This window comes from Pristiophorus japonicus, chromosome 1 (genome assembly GCF_044704955.1).
Source record: "Pristiophorus japonicus isolate sPriJap1 chromosome 1, sPriJap1.hap1, whole genome shotgun sequence".
NCBI classification, from domain to species: Eukaryota; Metazoa; Chordata; class Chondrichthyes; family Pristiophoridae; genus Pristiophorus; species Pristiophorus japonicus.
Window position 1 is genome coordinate 511,153,827 of NC_091977.1, and position 18,851 is coordinate 511,172,677.

Below are 18,851 nucleotides of genomic sequence, written 5' to 3' on the forward strand. Positions count from 1 at the left end.
TAGATTAATGCTTATACTATTTTTAAACTTAGAACCTCATAAATTAGGCAAAAGGGGATAGATTGAATGTGGGGGATGGCAGAGGATGTTGTTGGAAACTAAAAGTTGCTTTTTGCTTTCTATTCAGGATCATATAGTTTCCTTGCCTGGCAACAAAATACAGACTTTACTTGCCCATTATTTTTCACGTGCAAATGCTACAAACAATGATTTGTCTTTAGAGCCACAAGTCCCACATATGAACAAGTATCTGGATACTTTAGAAACGGAATAAGCAAAGGGACAGAATTTAATCCTCATGCCCAATTTCCATCAGGTGTCCATGAACGAAGGGGAGTCAAGGGTTATGGAGAACAAGTAGGAAAGTGGAGTTGAGGCCAAAATCAGATCAGCCATGATCTTACTGAATGGCGGAGCAGGCTTGAGGGGTCGAATGGCCTACTCCTGCCGCTATTGTTTATGTTCTTATGTAACGCTGAGTGTTTGTGACGGAGACTTGAGAAAAACCATCCCACTCCATGCTTAAATTGTGTGCACAAATGGGTGAGTCGGGCGCGTGGGGGGTGGGGGGACTATTTTTTACTACAATGCATCTGTAATTTCCTGACTTTGCCTGTCAGAAGCATTCCTTGGAAATTTGAGCTGTGTTTGATCTTCCAATGTTTAAAATGGTTGGTAAATCCTGGGCAGCATGGTCCATGTGGCTCCAGTGGGCGAAGCTCCCATTAGGTGTGCAAAGTTGGAAAATTACTCCTGCTAATTGAACAAGTCGATGGGCCTCGATAGTAAAAAAATGGGATACCCAAAGCAAGAAAACATAACCGTTAAAAATGATACCATTCCCGCAAATTGAGAAGGGTGCGGTCGCATAGTGGTTATGTTACTGGGCTAGTAATCCAGCGACGTGAGTTCAAATCCCACCACGGCAGCTGGGAGAATTTAAATTCAGTTAATTAAATAAATTTGGATTTAAAAAGCTAGCATCAGTAATAGTGACCATGAAACTACTGGATTGTCAGAGAAACCCATCTGGTTCACTAATGTCCTTTAGGGAAGGAAATCTGCCGTCCTTACCTGGTCTGGCCCACATAGTAACTCAAGACTTACAGCAATGTGGTTGACTCTTAAATGCCCCTTTGAAATGGCTTAGCGAGACACTTAGTTGTGCTAAATTGCTACAACAAAGTCAGCACAAGTGCAATTAGCGATTGGCAATAAATGCTGGCCTTGCCAGCGAAGCTCACATCCCAGGAATTAATACATTTAGAAAAAAGAAACCCAAGTTAAGAACCAAACCTCATAGTGGAGGAGATCATCACAGATGAAAAGTAGGCGAGAGAACAGGTAAATGAAGAAGTGCTATGGGGGTCATGTTAACCCACCCGCCTGTGGGGAAACGGACGGGATCTGGTGGAACGCCGGTTTAACACCCCGCCCAATATCACTCTCAATCTACTTCAACAGAGAGTAAAATCAGGCAGCGTGTAAGACCATCATCATCGGCAGTCCCTCGAAATCGAGGAAAACTTGCTTCCACTCTAAAAGTGAGTTCTTAGATGATTGTACAGTCCAATACAGGAATTACAGTCTCTGTCACAGGTGGGACAGACAGTCGTTGAAGGAAAGGGTGGGTGGGGAGTCTGGTTTGCCGTACGCTCCTTCCACTGCTTGCGCTTGATTTCTGCATGCTCTCGGCGACAAGACTCGAGGTGCTCAGCGCCCTCCGGGATGCACTTCCTTCAGTTAGGGTGGTCTTTGGCCAGGGACTCCCAGGTGTTGGTGGGCACTCCACCAGATCCCAGCAGTTCCCTGACCGGCAGTTCGGTTAAAATTGGCACCTTAACTTTGAGTTTTGAAAGTCTATAAACTGCATAAAGAAAGGGAGACTCAGGGAGACAAAGGTCTTCTTGGTCTTGAGACCCTGGGGAAGGATGAGTTACATTAGGAGACTTGGATAGCGGATGTGTAGGCTGCTAAAAGTTTATTTGAAAATTTGCATAGTGATGCAGATTGTGCTGCAGCAGATGTTGCAAATCTGTAATGATGTCTTGTTAAATTTGAAATAAGCTTTCAACAAAGTCAAACATTTTTAACAGTGGATATTTTTGGTGATGCAAATATGTCCTAAATTACTTCATTGCTCACTTCTGTGCACAAACTTGGCAAAATCTTGTGCAGACCAGTTAACCATGTCACTTTAACGATTACAATTTGTTGTCAGACTTCCATATTCCACTTCTGTAAAGATCCTTACAATTGAAGAATATGTGTGGAGTTTGTTAGGATTTTCTTTTAAACCCAAACTGTATGGCAACAATTTCAGTTTTTGTCAATTTTTAAAAACTTATTTCACTAGAATCATGCTGACATTTTATTTGGAATTACATCTTGTGTTTTTTTTGTAGTTCAAATTTACTTTTATGTAATCCTACAGTTCTTGAGAGTCGGTGGGTTGTCTGCAGTTCGCTACATTTTACCAAAGTACTGCAGACTTAAAGCGAAAAAGATCTGACGTCAACTGCCTCTAAATCATGCCCTGGGTTTCTCTGAGCCTGCCAAAGGCAAGTCCTAAACCATACAGTGCGTGTCACATCGCTAAAGCATCTGAAATACAGAAGGAACCGGCTGCTCGCACTGAAGTCGGCTGTAAGTAGATGCAGTTATTGTTCACTTTGTAAGAAAAGTTTTAAAAAGATAATCAAGAAATGTGATTTTACACCTCTCCTTCAGTTAAACTCCATTCTCTCATTATACTGAGTTCTTGTTCCTTAATGGTTTAAATTAAACCTTTTTACAGATAAACTAGGTAGTATTTTGGTGCATGTTCCGTCTGTTTTAAGGTATATATATTTATTTTGCCAGTGATTACATGGTGTAGCACTAACATTTCAATCTTAAACGTGATATGTTGGTTTCCTATTGCTTTGGCTGTAAAACTGGAGGGTTTTAGTAAAATTAATATATTAAAGTAATAGATTCACAGTTAGGTTTGCTATATAATGGACATTTGCACCAGTTCATTTACTGTGTGTTCTCTCACCTCGGTTAACTCTTCCAGCACTGACTTTGTCAGGGACCACTGATTGTTAGAAATACTGTCCATTACTTCTTATGCTGTTCATTGATGTTACACACATCGCTTTTTAAAAATGCATCATTTAAGAGTAATATCCGTGTAGAACAATTTTCCGTCAGTGATAGCAGCGAGGTAAGTAACTTCGCGAGCATTTTGTAATTTGTCCTTTTGCTCTGCAGCTAATTGAATGAGGCACTGAGTGTAGTGGAATCTTTTGGGTAAGCGATACGGAACAGAATGGATCATTAGTTATAACCACAACGACTCGCATTCTTATAGCCCCCTCATGTAGAACAAATATCGCAGAGTGTTCTTCAAGGGGGAGCCAAACAGCACAGGAAGGATAAAGAAGAAATTGAAAATACAATCCAAGAGATGAGTTTTGAAGTCGCCTTTGAAAGAAGGAGCACGGTAGAACGGGAAAGTGGTTGAGGGAGACAATTTCAAACAATAGGTGGAGCAGAGGGAATAGAAAGCGCTCAATAATCCAAGGTGGGGTGCACGGTGTCGGTACATATGGCGGTAGAAGATAACGTGGGATAAAACAGTGGAGGAATATAAAACCGAGTATCAGTAGAAATGGGAGAGCAGAGGGGTAATCGCTGTAGTAGAACTGAGAGTAGAACTTTGTGTACAGAACTTTGTGCGAGGGTGAATTTGAACACGGAGTTCTGAATGAAGTAGTTTGCGCAGGAGGAGACGTTCCAGCGGGCCAGGATTTGATCAATCTATTCTGGACAGATGCATGAATTTGAATTTTAACAGCAGCGAGAAAGAAACAGGGTCAGAAATAAATGATTTCCCAGAGGTAGAAAAATAGAGCCTCAGTGCCTGACGAAAGATGAATGAAGTTTGCGGGCCACCTGGTTCAGCATGAGCGCATGAGCCACAGAGACTGAAGAAGACAGCGCCAGTTTTGGTGAGGTTGAGTTGAAGGAAATGTCCGTGATTTAATATCGGGCAGACGGTCTCAAAGTACAGCAAGAGCCTTGGATTCGATGATGGCGGTGAAAGAGGTCGAAGTGGGTGTGATCAGAATGCAAGTGTTAGCTGGAAATGGTGGATAATGCGAATAAAGGGTACCATGGATAAGATGGGGATCGAAGATGGGGCGGTGGGTCACATCGTAGATAACTGTGCTAGTGCAGGAGGAGAAACCATTCATGGAGCTATATTGTCTGCATTGGGGCAAATTGGAATACAACCAGGAAAGCAGAAAGCCAAGAAGATGAAGCTTGACGAAGTGGTCGTAGAGGAGAAAAGACTAGTCAAGATTGTGAAAGATGATGAATTTGGGAGGATGAGGAAAGATAATCAGACAGGCTCATGGTCACACAGGGTGTTATTGGAGGGAAGGCAGCAGCTTGAGGGAGTAGAGGGCTTTATGCTAAGTCTATTTACAAGAGGAGCAGGGTGATAGCAATTTTGAAAATGGTGAGGATGGTAGCAGAGGCTAGGGAGAGACTGATAACATGAGAGACCATGGGACCAGTTCAGGTCAGAAATTGGGTCTGTGGAAAGGGGACAGGTTTCATGGAGGAAATTTGTTTGATAAGGGGAAGACAAGAGAGGGGGTGTGGAGGCTGAGTTTAGTGTAGTGTACGGAGATGGCCACGACAGGAGTATTGTGTCCAATTCTGGGCACAGCACTTCAGGAAGCCTGTGAAGACCTTAGAGGGGGCGCAAAAAAGATTTACAAGAATGGTTCCAGGAATGAGGGACTTCAGTTACGTGGATAGACTGGAGAAGCCGAGGTTGTTCTGCTTAGAGCAGAGAAGGTTAAGAGGAGATTGGATAGAGGTGTTCAAAATCATGAGGGGTCTAGACAGAGTAGATAGAGAGAAAGGTTCGAGAACCAAAGGACACAGATTTAAGGGGCTTGGCAAAAGAACCAAAGGCGACATGAGGAAAAACTTTTTTACGCAGTGAGTGGTTAGGATCTGGAATTCATTATCTGAGAGGGTGGTGGAGGCAGACTCAATTGTGGCTTTCAAAAGAGAATTGGATAAGTACCCAAAGAAAAAAAAATTGCAGGGTTACAGGGAAAAGGCAGGAAGTGGGACTAGCTGAAGTGCCCTTGCAGAGAGCCGTCACGGACTTGATGGGCCGAATGGCCTCCTTCTGTGCTGTAACCATTCTATGGTTCTATGGTTCTATGGAGAGGAGGCAGCAGGAGCTTAGCTAATGTTCTCATTTTAGAGCTGAAGAAGCACATGAGCTCCTTACTTTGGTGTCAGAGGTAAAATTAGAGGTTTCAGGAGAGGTACGACAGAGGAGGCAATTGATGTTGGAGAAGAAGAATTTGAGGTTGTTCTTACCCGCTAGGTGATCCTAGAGTAGTGGGAGATCCTAGAATAACAGTCCTAGAAAGGGAGCAGCAGTGATACAGAAAGAATTGCTTCAATGTCGAACATTGGGAACAATTGAAACGTAATGTTTAAAAAGTAACAATCAGGGGCTTGCTCCTTCAGAATGTCACACATACTGTTGGGCTGTATACACAAGACTATTTAACTGATATTTAATTGCAATATATGATTTACTTTGAATCCCACTAGTGCAAATATATTTGCCTCTCATGCTTAAAGTGCTTGCATTTATTTTATGGCCCCTCAAGTGTGATGCACAAGCTGCAGTTGATGTGAGGATAATTTCTTCTCCGTATTTTTACTTTTTAAAATGCGATCCTTGGAATAACATACATATTGTAAAATATGTAACAGAATATACACGCTTTAGAGTCTGGATTCTCAGCTGTCCAAAAGTCCTTAATAAGAAAGTTATTTTACTATTTTATTTGGCTGTCTTTCAGACACACATTCAGCCACACACAGGCATATACACACTCAATTTCTTGCCTCACTTATACTATCTCTTTCTCTCACTCATCACTCTGTCCTTCTCATAAACACAATCACTCTGTTTTCTCTCACTCAATCGTATTTTTTCCCTATTATACACAGACTCAGTTTTTCCTTCTCCTTCACTTTCTCTTGCTCATTTGCACATTCAATCTCTCTCCTTTTCTCATACTCTCCTTTTCTCCTTGTCACTTACATTCCTTTTCCCTTGCTTCTCTTTCTCTCTCAGTTGTGCTCTTTCTCTCACCTCCAAAAGCTGAATTCAAACAAATGGACAGCCTTGAAATTACGCTATATAAATATTAGCGTACAAATAACTTGGGGCCCTGAAATTCTATGGAAGTCCAACTCCCACTAGAGTTATGACCAGAGAACGACAGAACCTCCAGGGAGTTGAAGTACATGGCCATTTTCAGCCATTCATGTTGTTTCTCTGGGGGATGATCCACCAGTCTCCCGAGAGAGTTATGGCAGGAGATTGGTAAAACCCCACCAGAGAATTTCAAGGCCTTAACCTTATAGGCAGGTTAATGCCTCCATTAAAATAACAGGCATAGAAACATAGAAAGTAGGTGCAGTAGTAGGCTATTCGCCCTTTGAGCCTGCACCACCATTCAATATGATCATGGCTGATCATGCAACTTCAGTATCCCATTCCTGCTTTATCTCCATACCCCTTGATCCCTTTAGCCATAAGAGCCACATCTAACTCCCTTTTGAATATATCTAACAAACTGGCTTCAACAACTTTCTGTGGTAGAGAATTCCACAGGTTCACAACTCTCTGGGTGAAGATGTTTCTCTTCATCTCAGTCCTAAATGGCTTACCCCTTATCCTTAGACTGTGACCCCTGGTTCTGGACTTCCCCAACATCAGAAACATTTTTTCTGCATCTAACCTGTCCAATCCCGTCAGAATTTATATGTTTCTATGAGATCCCCTCTCATTCTTCTAAATTCCAGTGAGTATAAGCCTAGTTGATCCAGTCTTTCTTCATATGTCAATCCTGCCATCCCGGGAATCAGTCTGGTGAACCTTCGCTGCACTCCCTCAATAGCAATAATGTCCTTCCCCAGATTAGGAGACTAAAACTGCACACGGTACTCAAGGTGTGGTCTCACCAAGGCCCTGTACAACTGCAGTAAGACCTCCCTGCTCCTATACTCAAATCCCCTTGCTATGAAGGCCAGCATGCCATTTGCTTTCTTTACTGCCTGCTGTACCTGCATGCCTACCTACAATGACTGATGTACCATGACACCCAGGCCTCATTGCACCTCCCCTTTTACTAATTTGTCACCATTCAGAAAATAATCTGCCTTCCTTTTTTGGCACCAAAGTGGATAACCTCACACTTATCCACATTACACTGCATCTGCCGTGCATTTGCCCATTCACATAACCTGTCCAAGTCCCCCTGAAGTCTCCTAGCATCCTCCTCGCAGCTCGCACTGCCAGCTTAGTGTCATCTGCAAACTTGGAGATATTACATTCAATTCCTTTTTCTTAATCACTAATGTGTATTGCAAAGGAAGTGCAGAGAATGCATTAGTCATTAACACACTAACAGCCCAGAAATTACTGGAATGCTGCATCTCATTACGAGCAAAGTGAATTGGATTTTTTAACCCCACCTTTCAGATCGCACTATATTTGCATCAAAAATTGCTGAAAATGCGAATTGATAATGGTGCAGTGATGTCAATGTCGCATCTGGGACCTCATGAAGGTCGTGGCCAATGATCTAGCTCTTTAGCCAATGAAACAGAGGACGGAGAAAGAAAGCATGTGAGCGACCTGGGAAAGATTTAAGATGAATTAGAGTCAATTTAGTGCCAGAAAGAGAAATTAAAAAGTGGACAGAAATAGAGAAGATTAAAAAAAGAGAGAAAAAAGAGACAGAAAGAAAAAGTTTTAAAAAAAATTACTTTTAAAAGAACAAGCAGACGAAGAGGATATTGTAACCTAGTCATATTTGAGAATTGTTGTATTGTTCCTTGAGAAGTTATGAGTGAATGGCAGGGTAGGTGTGCCAAATACATGAACATTGTTGAGCCCTAATGTATTGAACCAGCATGATCACCATGATCAGGAACAGTGGAGCTTCTTTCATTGGAACCCAGGAATGTGTAGACGAAAAAAGACCAACATCCATTTAGTTTGTCTTCTACCATTCTGGTAGTTGCATGATACAACTAACAGGAGTGGGGATGTCAAGACTGGCATTAAAAACGTTTTTAACAACCTCTAGGAACAAGTTACTACTTGCGGGTGTGAGACTCCACAGTTTAATTGTTGCCTCTCTGAGCCTCCAAGATTGAGTAGCGTGTCAGGACCATAAATCACATCATTAACAGGGCCCTTAGAACGCGAGTTGCCAGCCCTAAGTGGCTGTGACGAGATTAATTCACATTAACGACGTAAATCCAGCAATTCATTGACATGCAATTAATTTCAGCGGGGAGGCTCACAGTGAGGTTGCAATTATTTTGGTATTGGCGAGAACCAAACTCATGGCGTATCTCACCTTCGCCACAAATTGGTGCTTATTTTGCAAACTAATACAGGCAAGCACCGCGAACCTGCCATTATTTCTCCAGCAATTTCTGGACAGCCTACTTTCAAGGCCTATATCTTCATAGTTACAGGAACGAGGTGTTAAGTAGGTCACAATCTTTAATGGCTTTGCTTTACTTATGTTTTCAAAACAGTAGCACAAGTCACAGCAAAATGTGTCACTGTGCCTCAAATATATTATCACTTCACTTGCATGTGACATGAGTCTGATGAACATGCCATGCAGCTGTTCGACTGCACGTTGTGGAGCTGGGCTAAAATAAGCTGATGAAGGGAGTTGAAAGCATGCTAACTTTAATTTTAATGTTTTTTTTGCAATTCATTTGTTACACACGAGCTTCATTTCCCTTTTGCACAAGTTGTATCATCTGACAGAACATTTCCTGCTCGTGGTCAAAGTTATCTCACTATTCTCAAAGGCTGGAAAAAAAAGTGAAATAAAGCAGATGTATCTAGGAATGACGTAGCAGCTAGAAAGAGGAAGAAATAAGAAGGAAACCAATGCCGTAACTGTAAATTGTGCTAAACAGGAATTCATGTGGCCAAATTCACTGCTATATTTATAGCAATTTATATAATAAGTTGCAAATGTTCACGGGTTTGGGGGTAATATATTAGCATGGATAGAGAATTGGCTAACTAACAGAGAACAGAGAGTCGGGATAAATGGTTCATTCTTTGGTTGGCAATCAGTAACTAGTGTGGTGCCGCAGGGATCAGTGCTGGGACCCTAATTATTTACAATCTATATTAACGACTTGGAAGAAGGGACTGAGTGTACCGTAGCCAAGTTTGCTGACGATACAAAGATGGAAGGAAAAGCAATGTGTGAGGAGGACACAAAAAATCTGCAAAAGGACATAGACAGGCTAAGTGAGTGGGCAAAAATTTGGCAGTTGGAGTATAATGTTGGAAAGTGTGAGGTCACTTCGGCAGAAAAAAATCAAACAGCAAGTTATTATTTAAATGGAGAAAGATTGCAAAGTGCCGCAGTACAGCGGGACCTGAGGGTACTTGTGCATGAAACGCAAAAGGATAGTATGCAGGTACAGCAAGTGATCAGGAAGGCCAATGGTATCTTGGCCTTTATTGCAAAGCAGGGAAGTCGAGCGACAGCTATATAAGGTATTGGTGAAGCCACATCTGGAATACTGCGTGCAGTTTTGGTTTCCATATTTATGAAAGGATATACTTGCTTTGGAGGCAGTTCAGAGAAGGTTCACTCGGTTGATTCTGGGTATGAGGGGGTTGACTTATGAGGAAAGGTTGAGTAGGTTGGGCCTCTACTCATTGGAATACAGAAGAATGAGAGGTGATCTTATCGAAACGTATAAGATTATGAGGGGGCTTGACAAGGTGGATGCAGAGAGGATGTTTCCACTGATGGGGGAGACTATAACTAGAGGGCATGATCTTAGAATAAGGGGCTGCCCATTTAAAACAGAGATGAGGAGAAATGTCTTCTCTCAAAGGGTTGTAAATCTGTGGAATTCGCTGCCTCAGAGAGCTGTGGAAGCTGGGACATTGAATAAATTTAAGACAGAAATAGACAGTTTCTTAAATGATAAGGGGATAAGGGGTTATGGGGAGCGGGCAGGGAAGTGGAGCTGAGTCCATGATCAGATCAGCCATGATCTTATTGAATGGCGGAGCAGGCTCGAGGGGTCGTATGGCCTATTCCTGTTCCTATTTCTTATGTTCTTATGTTCTTATGTTAATCCTGACTATCAGACAGTACCATAACTGCCTCTTAGAATCTTACTTTTGGGGCCAGATATTTCATGAAAGTTCCTTGCCGGCATAAGGGCAGCAGAGCAAAAATCCCACCAGCTTATCACCAGGCCAGAGACCTTGTCCCAGATCCCAGGAATGGTGTCATCTGCATTGCTAGGGCAGGTGCGTTACAGCTGCAAGGGCGTGCCAGGGTTCCCTGCCCAAGCTGCCAACAGAACGTCAAAGCGGTGGCATGTCAGCAGAGGGAGAACCCCCGAAGAAAATTATCCTCTTATGTTCTACTTCTCCCAATGGAGCGAGTACGCCTTTTGGGGAAGTATGTCGATGCCCTCCGCAATTGGTTTCCTTTCCCTTTTAATAGGCCTCATCAGGACTGATGTTGGTTCTCAGCTAGGATAAGTTTGGCTGAGTAGCTCATAGAGGACAGAATTCCCAGGGTGGCCCAGAAACACACCTGGATGTACCCCCCTTCACATAAGAGGGCAGGCAGAAATTCCGCCTATAACTCCCCCACCAAAAAAATGGCAGCACAAAAAGCCAGTCTCGGTGAAACTGAGTTCCACCCCATTTTCCAGCCCCACCACCCGCCCCCGCCCCCCACCCCCCCCCGCCCCCACCACACTCCGGAGATCTGCTGACCTTGGCCCCAGTTGCAAATTTGGTGCCTTAGAATTTAATAGTGCAAAAAGAGACCACTTGGCCCACTGCACTGTGCCAGTTCTCCTCAAGAGCTATTCATTTGGTTCCATTGCCCTGCTCTTAGCCAATACCTTTCAAGTTTATATTTTTGAAATATTGATCTACTTCTCCTTTAACAGCGGATTCTACTTCCGTCACTGGTAGGACATTCCATGTTGTGGCAATCTTCTGTCTTAAAAGAATTCCCCTAACCTCGTCCTTCCTTCTTTCAATGATGATCTTAGACTTATGCCATCTCAACTTTTTTTTAACTTTGTTCCACAACGCTTCCTGTACACATAACACAAAACAACAAAACCACTCTACACTATCCAAAATAGTAGATGGAATATTTGCTTTTTATTTAAGTTCCTTTTGAGTCTTCAAGCTGGGAAGATTGACCTGCTATATATTAATTCCCAGCTCAGGCTAAGGGCTGTCTTCTCATAGCCTTGGCTAGACCAGAACTGACCCTGAGTGTTGATTTTCTGTTTCCTTTTCGTTCATCTTTACACCAAGATGTGGAGTCTCAACAAACTACCTTGATAATGATCCTGCTGGTCTCAAAGGTATCACCATCTCAACCACCAATAGGTGTGAACAATCACAGAAACGTCCAAACTAACTTCCATTTTACATAAGCAATAGGAGCAGGAGTAGACCATTTGGCCCCCTCAAGCCTGCTTTGCCATTTAATACGATCATGGCTGATCTGATCATGGACTCAGGTTCTCTTTGCCCATTCCACATAATGCCTTATTCCCTTATCGTTTAAGAAACTGTCTATTTCTGTCTTAAATTTATTCAATGTCCTAGTTCTAGTCTCCCCTATCAGTGGAAACATCATCTCTGCATCCATCTTGTCAAGCCCCCTCATAATTTTATATGTTTCGATAAGATCACCTCTCATTCTTCTGAATTTCAATGAGTAGAGGCCCAACCTTCTCAACCTCTTCTCATAAGTCAACCCCCTCATCTCCGGAATCAACCTAGTGAACCTTCTCTGAACTGCCTCCAAAGCAAGTGTATCCTTTCGTAAATATGGAAAACAAAACTGCACGCAGTATTCCAGGTGTGGCCTCACCAATACCTCATATAGCTGCAGCAAGACTTCCCTGCTTTTATACTCCATCCCCTTTGCAATAAAGGCCAAGATTGGCCTTCCTGATCACTTGCTGTACCTGCATACTATCCTTTTGTGTTTCATCCACAAGTAATCCCAGGTCCCGCTGTATTGCAGCACTTTACAATCTTTCTCCATATAAATAATAACTTACTCTTTGATTTTTTCTGCCAAAGTGCATGACCTCACACTTACCAACATTATACTCCATCTGCCAAATTTTTGCCCACTCACTTAGCCTGTCAATGTCCTTTTGCAGATTTTTGTGTCCTCCTCACACGTTGCTTTTCCTCCCATCTTTGTATCATCAGCAAACTTGGCTACGTTACACTCGGTCCCTTCTTCCAAGTCATTAATATAGATTGTAAATAGTAGGGGTCCCAGCACTGATCCCTGCGGCACCCCATGAGTTACTGATTGACAACCCGAGAATGAACCATTTATTCCGACTCTCTGTTTTCTGTTAGTTAGCCAATTCTTTATCCATGCTACTATATTACCCCCAACCCCGTGAACTTTTATCTTGTGTAGTAATCTTTTATGTGGCACATTGTCAAATGCCTTCTGGAAGTCCAAATACACCACATCCACTGGTTCCCCTTTATTCACTCTGTTCATTACATCCTCAAAGAACTCCAACAATTTTGTCAAACATGATTTCCCTTTCATAAAACCATGCTGACTCTGCTTGACTAAATTATGCTTTTCCAAATGTCCTGCTACTGCTTCCTTAATAATGGACTCCAGCATTTTACCAATGACGAATGTTAAGCTAACTGGTCTATAGTTTCCTGCTTTGTCTCCCTCCTTTTTTAAATAGGGGGTTTCTCCGTATCTATGAGTTCTCATTGCTATTAATGGGAAAAAAACAAACACACTAATTAAAAATTAAAAATAGACCTCACAAAATTAAAATTAATTGAAATTAAAGCCTTAGAAAAAAACATATTTTTCCAATTTTTTTTAAAGTTTTGTAATTCGGGTTAAAAATAAACTTACCTTAGTGGGCAGAGTTTTTAACAATAAAATGTGTTTCTTTAATTTAATTTAATTATACTTGTGTATGTTTTTAAACACTTAAGCCTGTAAAAGTAGGCTATGCGCCTGCTTTTTCAGGCACAAGAATTTTGAAGACATTTGCTGGGCAAGAAATGGGTAAATACCACAATCTTGCCCAAGCAAATGTCCTCGCTCCTGAGATGCAGTCCATTTGTCAAGCTCCAGCTTGACAGATCGGTAAAGCCGGTTTTCAGCGCATGTGCATTGTGCGCTGAAAACCGGCTTTTCTGATGTCTTCCCAGGTCCGTAGAAACTTCGTACGGACCCGGGGAGGCCGGGATTTCCAGGCCATACAGCTGATATTACCACAAGCTAATAATTTTACCATAAACATTTTATATTAACTGTTAGGGAGCTATGTGGAGGTTAATTCGGACCAATAGCAAGCCACGAGCATTAATTTAATGAAGAGATTCCATAACACACTTCGTGAAAAACAACTACAAGAGCAAAGTACATTTATATAGCTCCTTTATTATACAGACACATCCAAAGGCGCTTCACAAAGGCATAAGGAGAGTATGGACACTGGGCCAAAGAAGGAGATAAAGAAAGAAAAAATAAAGACGACCACCGGACATCTCAAAGTGCTTTACAACCAAAGAAGTACTTTTGGAGCGTAGTCACTGTTGTAATGTGGGAAATGCAGCAGCCATTTTGTGCACAGCAAGCTCCCACAAACAGCAAAATGATAACAGCCAGATAATGTCTTTTATTGATGTTGATTGAGGGGTAAATATTGGCCATGACTCCAGGGATAATGCCCCTGCTCTTCTTCGAAATAGTGCCATGGGGTCTTTTATGTTTACACGAGAGGGCAGATGGGCGACGGTTTAACATCTCATCCGAAAGATGGCACCTTCGACAGTGCAGCACTCCCTCAGCACTGCACTGGTGTGTCAGCCTAGATATTTGTGCTCAAGTCCTTGGAGTGGGACTTGAACCCACAACTTTCTGACTCATATGCGAGGGTGCTATTTACTGAGCCACATGTTAAGAGAGTGGACAAAAACTTGGGCTTTTTGGAGAGGGAAGTGAAAGGGATGGAAATGCAGAATGTGGGCGTTATTTTTATCAACTTTCTCCTGCTTCTTACCACATCTCTCTGTTTTTCTGTGTAGCAAATTTATCCTAGTCAAGCAGGCAGACTGTTCCAATGCCTCAGTCAATGTTTTTTTTATATTTATGAGATGTGGGATGTAGGTTCATGATCATCATTACTGATACTAGCTTATTTTAATTCCAGATTTATTCAGTTAACTGAATTTAAATTCCCCAGCTGCCATAGTGGAATTTGAACCTTTGTCACTAGATTATTAGCCTCTGCCTTATTAGTCCAGTAACATTATCACTATGCTAACGTTCCTGCTACATTGCTCTATAACCAGCTGCTTGAGAATGAATCCTGACCATGTGAGGGAAAACCTGATGATTCCATTCCACAATTCCCCAAAAAAGACGTAGGCATGATCAAATCGGGAATAATGAAGGGTGTGAGAACATTTGTACAGCTGCCAACCATTATTTTATCAAATGAATATATATACCATGTGGACTTCATTACTGATGTTGGTTTGAGTGTTTTTACTGATTATAGCATTTTTGGCAGTATTGCCTTTCAGCTGTTTTACATAGAAATTACTAACCATGCAAAAAAGTCATCCTAATCACATTTACCTGGCCTATTACCATCTCCTTTTATCCCCCTTTCCTTCATCTAACTATCCAATCTAATCTTGAATGTTAACATAGTTACTGCCTCAATCACTACCCCTGAACATGAATTCCACAGCCTTACAATTCTCTAAAAAGAAGTTTCTCTTGCTCCTTGTTCGAAATCTCTAGGGACAGGAGTAGGCCATTCAGCCCCTCAAGCCTGCTCTGCAATTCAATGAGATCATGGCTGATCTGTGACCTCACTCCATATATCCTTTGACCCATATCCCTTAATACCTTTGGTTAACAGAAAGCTATCAATCTCTGATTTAAAATTAACAATTGATCTAGCATCAATTGCCGTTTGCGGAAGAGAGTTCCAAACTGATATTTATATCCTCGCATTTTTGGTAGCATTCTCGTAAATCTTCTCTGCACCCTCTCCAGTGCCTCTATATCCATTTATAATGACGACCAGAACTATATGCAGTACTCTAAGTGTGGTCTAACCAAGGTTCGATACAGGTTTAGCATAACTTCCCTACTTTTCAATTCTATACGTCTAGAAATAAACTCTAGTGCTTGGTTTGCTTTATGGTCTAGCTAACTTTTAGTGATTTGTCTATTTGGAAACAGTCTGCTTCTACTATCATTTCATAATCTTAAAACTTCTATCGTTTTGCCTCATAATCTGCATTGTTCTAATGGAAAAAAAAAAAATTTTTTAGGTCCTTGCATTAGTTTTTCCTCACATCAGACAGAATCCTAGTCATCATCATCATCATATGCAGTCCCTCGGAATCGAGGAAGACTTGCTTCCACTCTTAAAATGAGTCCTTAGGTGGCTGAACAGTCCAATACGAAATCCTAGTGAATCGGCATTATACCCTGTCGAAAGCCTCAATATCCCTCCACTAATGTGAAACCCAATTCTACACACAAAGGGTGGTAGAAATTTGAAACTCTCTTCCACAAACGGCAATTGATGCTCAATCAATTGTTAATTTTATATCTGAGATTAACAGCTTTTTGTTAGCCAAAGGTATTATGGGATGTGGAGCAATGGCGGGTACATGAAGTTAGGTTGCAGATCAACCATGATCTTACTGAATGGCGGAACAGGCTCGAGAGATTCAATGGGGCTACTCCTGTTCCTATGTTCCTATGGTAGTTAAATACCATTTACCAAACATAGGCCCATTCCCCCAAAACATCAAGATCTGCTTGCACAAAAGCAAAATACTGCGGATTCTGGAAATGTGAAATAAAAACAGACAATACTGGAAACACTCAGCGGGTCAGACAGCTGCTGTGAAGCGACAAACAGAGTTCACATTTCAGGTCAATGACCTTTCATCAGAACTTGAAGATGTTAACAGCTTTTAAGTAAGAACAGAGTCAGGGAAAGGGGGAAGGGAGGAAAGAGTGAAGGGAAAGGTCAGTGACAGGTGGAAGGCAGGAGTGATTCAATGGCAAAAGGGAGGTGGGTGCAAGGCAAAAGGGGGTGATACTGGGACATGTAAAGAAACAAAAGATGGGTCCAGAGGAGCTGTAAATGGTAGCAGCACAATAGCAGAGGGGAGGCAGAAAATCTGGCAAAGAGGAGAAGGCTCCTGTGGCACTGGAATGTGGGGGAGAAAGGTGGGTAGACCCCAGGGGTGTGGGACCAACCCCTCAGTTGTGTATCGATAGGGAATCCCCACCCCAAGCACCAGCCAGCCTCCTCCATTCAGAGTACTGCTGTTACTTTTTTTAATCAAAATGCATCACCTCACACTTACTGAACACTGAATTCCATCTGCCACTTTTTAGCCCGTTCCCCTATCTTAGCAATATTCCTCTGGTCTTCTACAGAATTATTCTGGTATTATCTACAAATTTCCACACCACTCCCTCTATGCCTATATCCAAATTGTTGATCTACAGAGAGAACAGAAGTAGTCCTAGAACTGGAATAAAAACACAAAATGCTGGAAATCTCAGCGGGTTAGGCAGCATCTGTGGAGAGAAACAGAGTTAACGTTTCGGGTTCATGACCCTTTGTCAGAACTGGAGAGTGTTCAGAAAGAACGGGTTCTTAACAAGCACTGAAAAGGGGGAGGGGAAGAAAGAACAAAAGGGAAGGTCTGTGATAGGTTGGAAGACAGAAGAGATTAGAGGATCAAAAGGGATGATGGCCCAAATTCAAATGGTATTGACAGGAGTTAGAAAAACATTTGCCAAGACACCATGGCGGTGTAATGACCAGTTGCCATTAGAGACAAGGAGAAAAAAAAGAGAAAGAAACAGGCTCCAGGAGGGGAGGGGGAAGGGAGCCAGAGATTGGCAGCGGCTACGCTCTGAAATTGTTGAACTCAATGTTGAGTCCAGAAGACTGTAAATTGCCTAAACAAAAGATGAGGTGCTGTTCCTCGAGTTTGCATTGAGTGCCTCATCTTCCGTTTAGGCACTTTACAGCCTTCTGGATTCCAGTGGGATATCACTACCCACTCTGAAAAACTTCCTTTAACCCCTATTCTGTGTTTTTAGTCTTAGATTTCAGCCTTGGACACAATAACATAGGATATACATCACAGAAACAGACCAATCAGCCCAACCACTCCATGCCGTCGTTTATGCTCCACTTGAGCCTCCTCTCATCCTTCCTCATCTAAATCTATCAGCATAACCCTCCATTCCTTTCTCCCTCATATGCATATCTAGCTTCCCCTTAAATGCATCTAAACCAGTCACTTCAACCACTCCCTGCACTAGCGTGTTCCACATTCTCACCACTCTCTGGGTCAAAACGTTTCTTCTGAATTCCCTATTGGATATCTTGGTGACTATCTTGTATTGATGGCCTCTTGTTTTGAGCTTCCCCACAAGTGGAAACATTCTGTGTCTACTCTATCAAAAGCTTTCATAATTTTAAAGATCTCTGTCACCCCTCAGCCTTGGCTCAGTGTGAATCGGAAGGTTATAAGTTCAAGCCCCGTTCCAGTGGGTTGTGCACGTAATCTAGGCTGACACTGTAAAGAGTGCTGCATTGGAATCTGATTTATTTGTAAAATGCTTTATTGCTCTTTTTATATTTTTGACATTTTGGGGCCTGTTACCACCGGAAATCGGCGGCATTGCTGCGGAGTGCAATGGCCGCCGACTTTTCGTGTAATGGCTGCCATTATTAAAATTCCACTCCTGCGGTATCCCGGAGGTGACCCGCTTCCCCCCACCGCTCCACTGCTGCTTCATCACAGTCCGCACCGCCAATGTTCCCCCCCTCCCCGACGGCAAAATTCTGCTGAGCAAATCTTCATCGTCCCGGGCGGTGCTAAAACCTACTTTTTGAGACGGTGCAGTGAGGCTCTGGCCTTCTAAAATGGCGGTGCAGCCCCCATTAAAGGGGAGGACACACTGCTGCTGCCTCTGACTGCCGTGTCGGGCCGACAGTTACGCCCCCAGGTTCGGCTGGGCTGCCAACAAGCAGTCTGGCGCCCCCTCTTGCATGCCAGGTCGCTGGCCCGACCGAAACTCTCCCTGGTAGCCCAGTGGACCGAACTTTAAAAATCACGCAGGCTCTCCCCTTTAAGTGAAGGGGGGAGCGGTGGTGATACGACGCCGTGATGACATCATCACTGCTACGCTGACGACTGACAGCGACGGCCACTACACCCCCCCCCCCCCCCAACTTCCGCCCCTCAAGTGTGCTCACCGCCGCACTACCGCCCCCATTATGAGCGACATCCGGTCCGCCGGAAAAAAAAAGCCAAAGAGCGGAATTTTGCTCAAGAGGCCACCTCGTCCTCCGCGGCGGTGAAAACACAAGAAACGGGATGGCACCGCCCCATTTCCAGCGGTAGGCAATTTCGGCCCCTTTTACTTCACATGGATCTTCGTGATTGATGCTCTGCCTCCTCTTGTAACACATTTTGCGGTCTGTGCAATATAAGAACATAAGAAATAGAAGCAGGAGTAGGCCATACAGCCCCTCAAGCCTGCTCTGCTATTCAATAAGATCATGGTTTATGTGCTTTCCCTAGCATCAGGAAGGCAGCAAAGCATCCTGGACTGACCTTCCGATCTACAAATGGTTGTGTACTTATT

General features: G+C 42.8%; 1 protein-coding gene across 1 annotated transcript in view; it reads left to right on the top strand.

The window, feature by feature from the left end:
* The first annotated feature begins 2,614 nt into the window (after positions 1-2,614).
* Positions 2,615-18,851, top strand: part of LOC139260379 (G-protein coupled receptor 20-like) — a 48,939-nt gene continuing 32,702 nt past the window's right edge. Inside the window, exon 1 of the mRNA XM_070876936.1 lies at positions 2,615-2,646. The gene's annotated coding sequence lies outside the window, so the exon portion shown is untranslated. The remainder of the gene's footprint in view (positions 2,647-18,851) is intronic.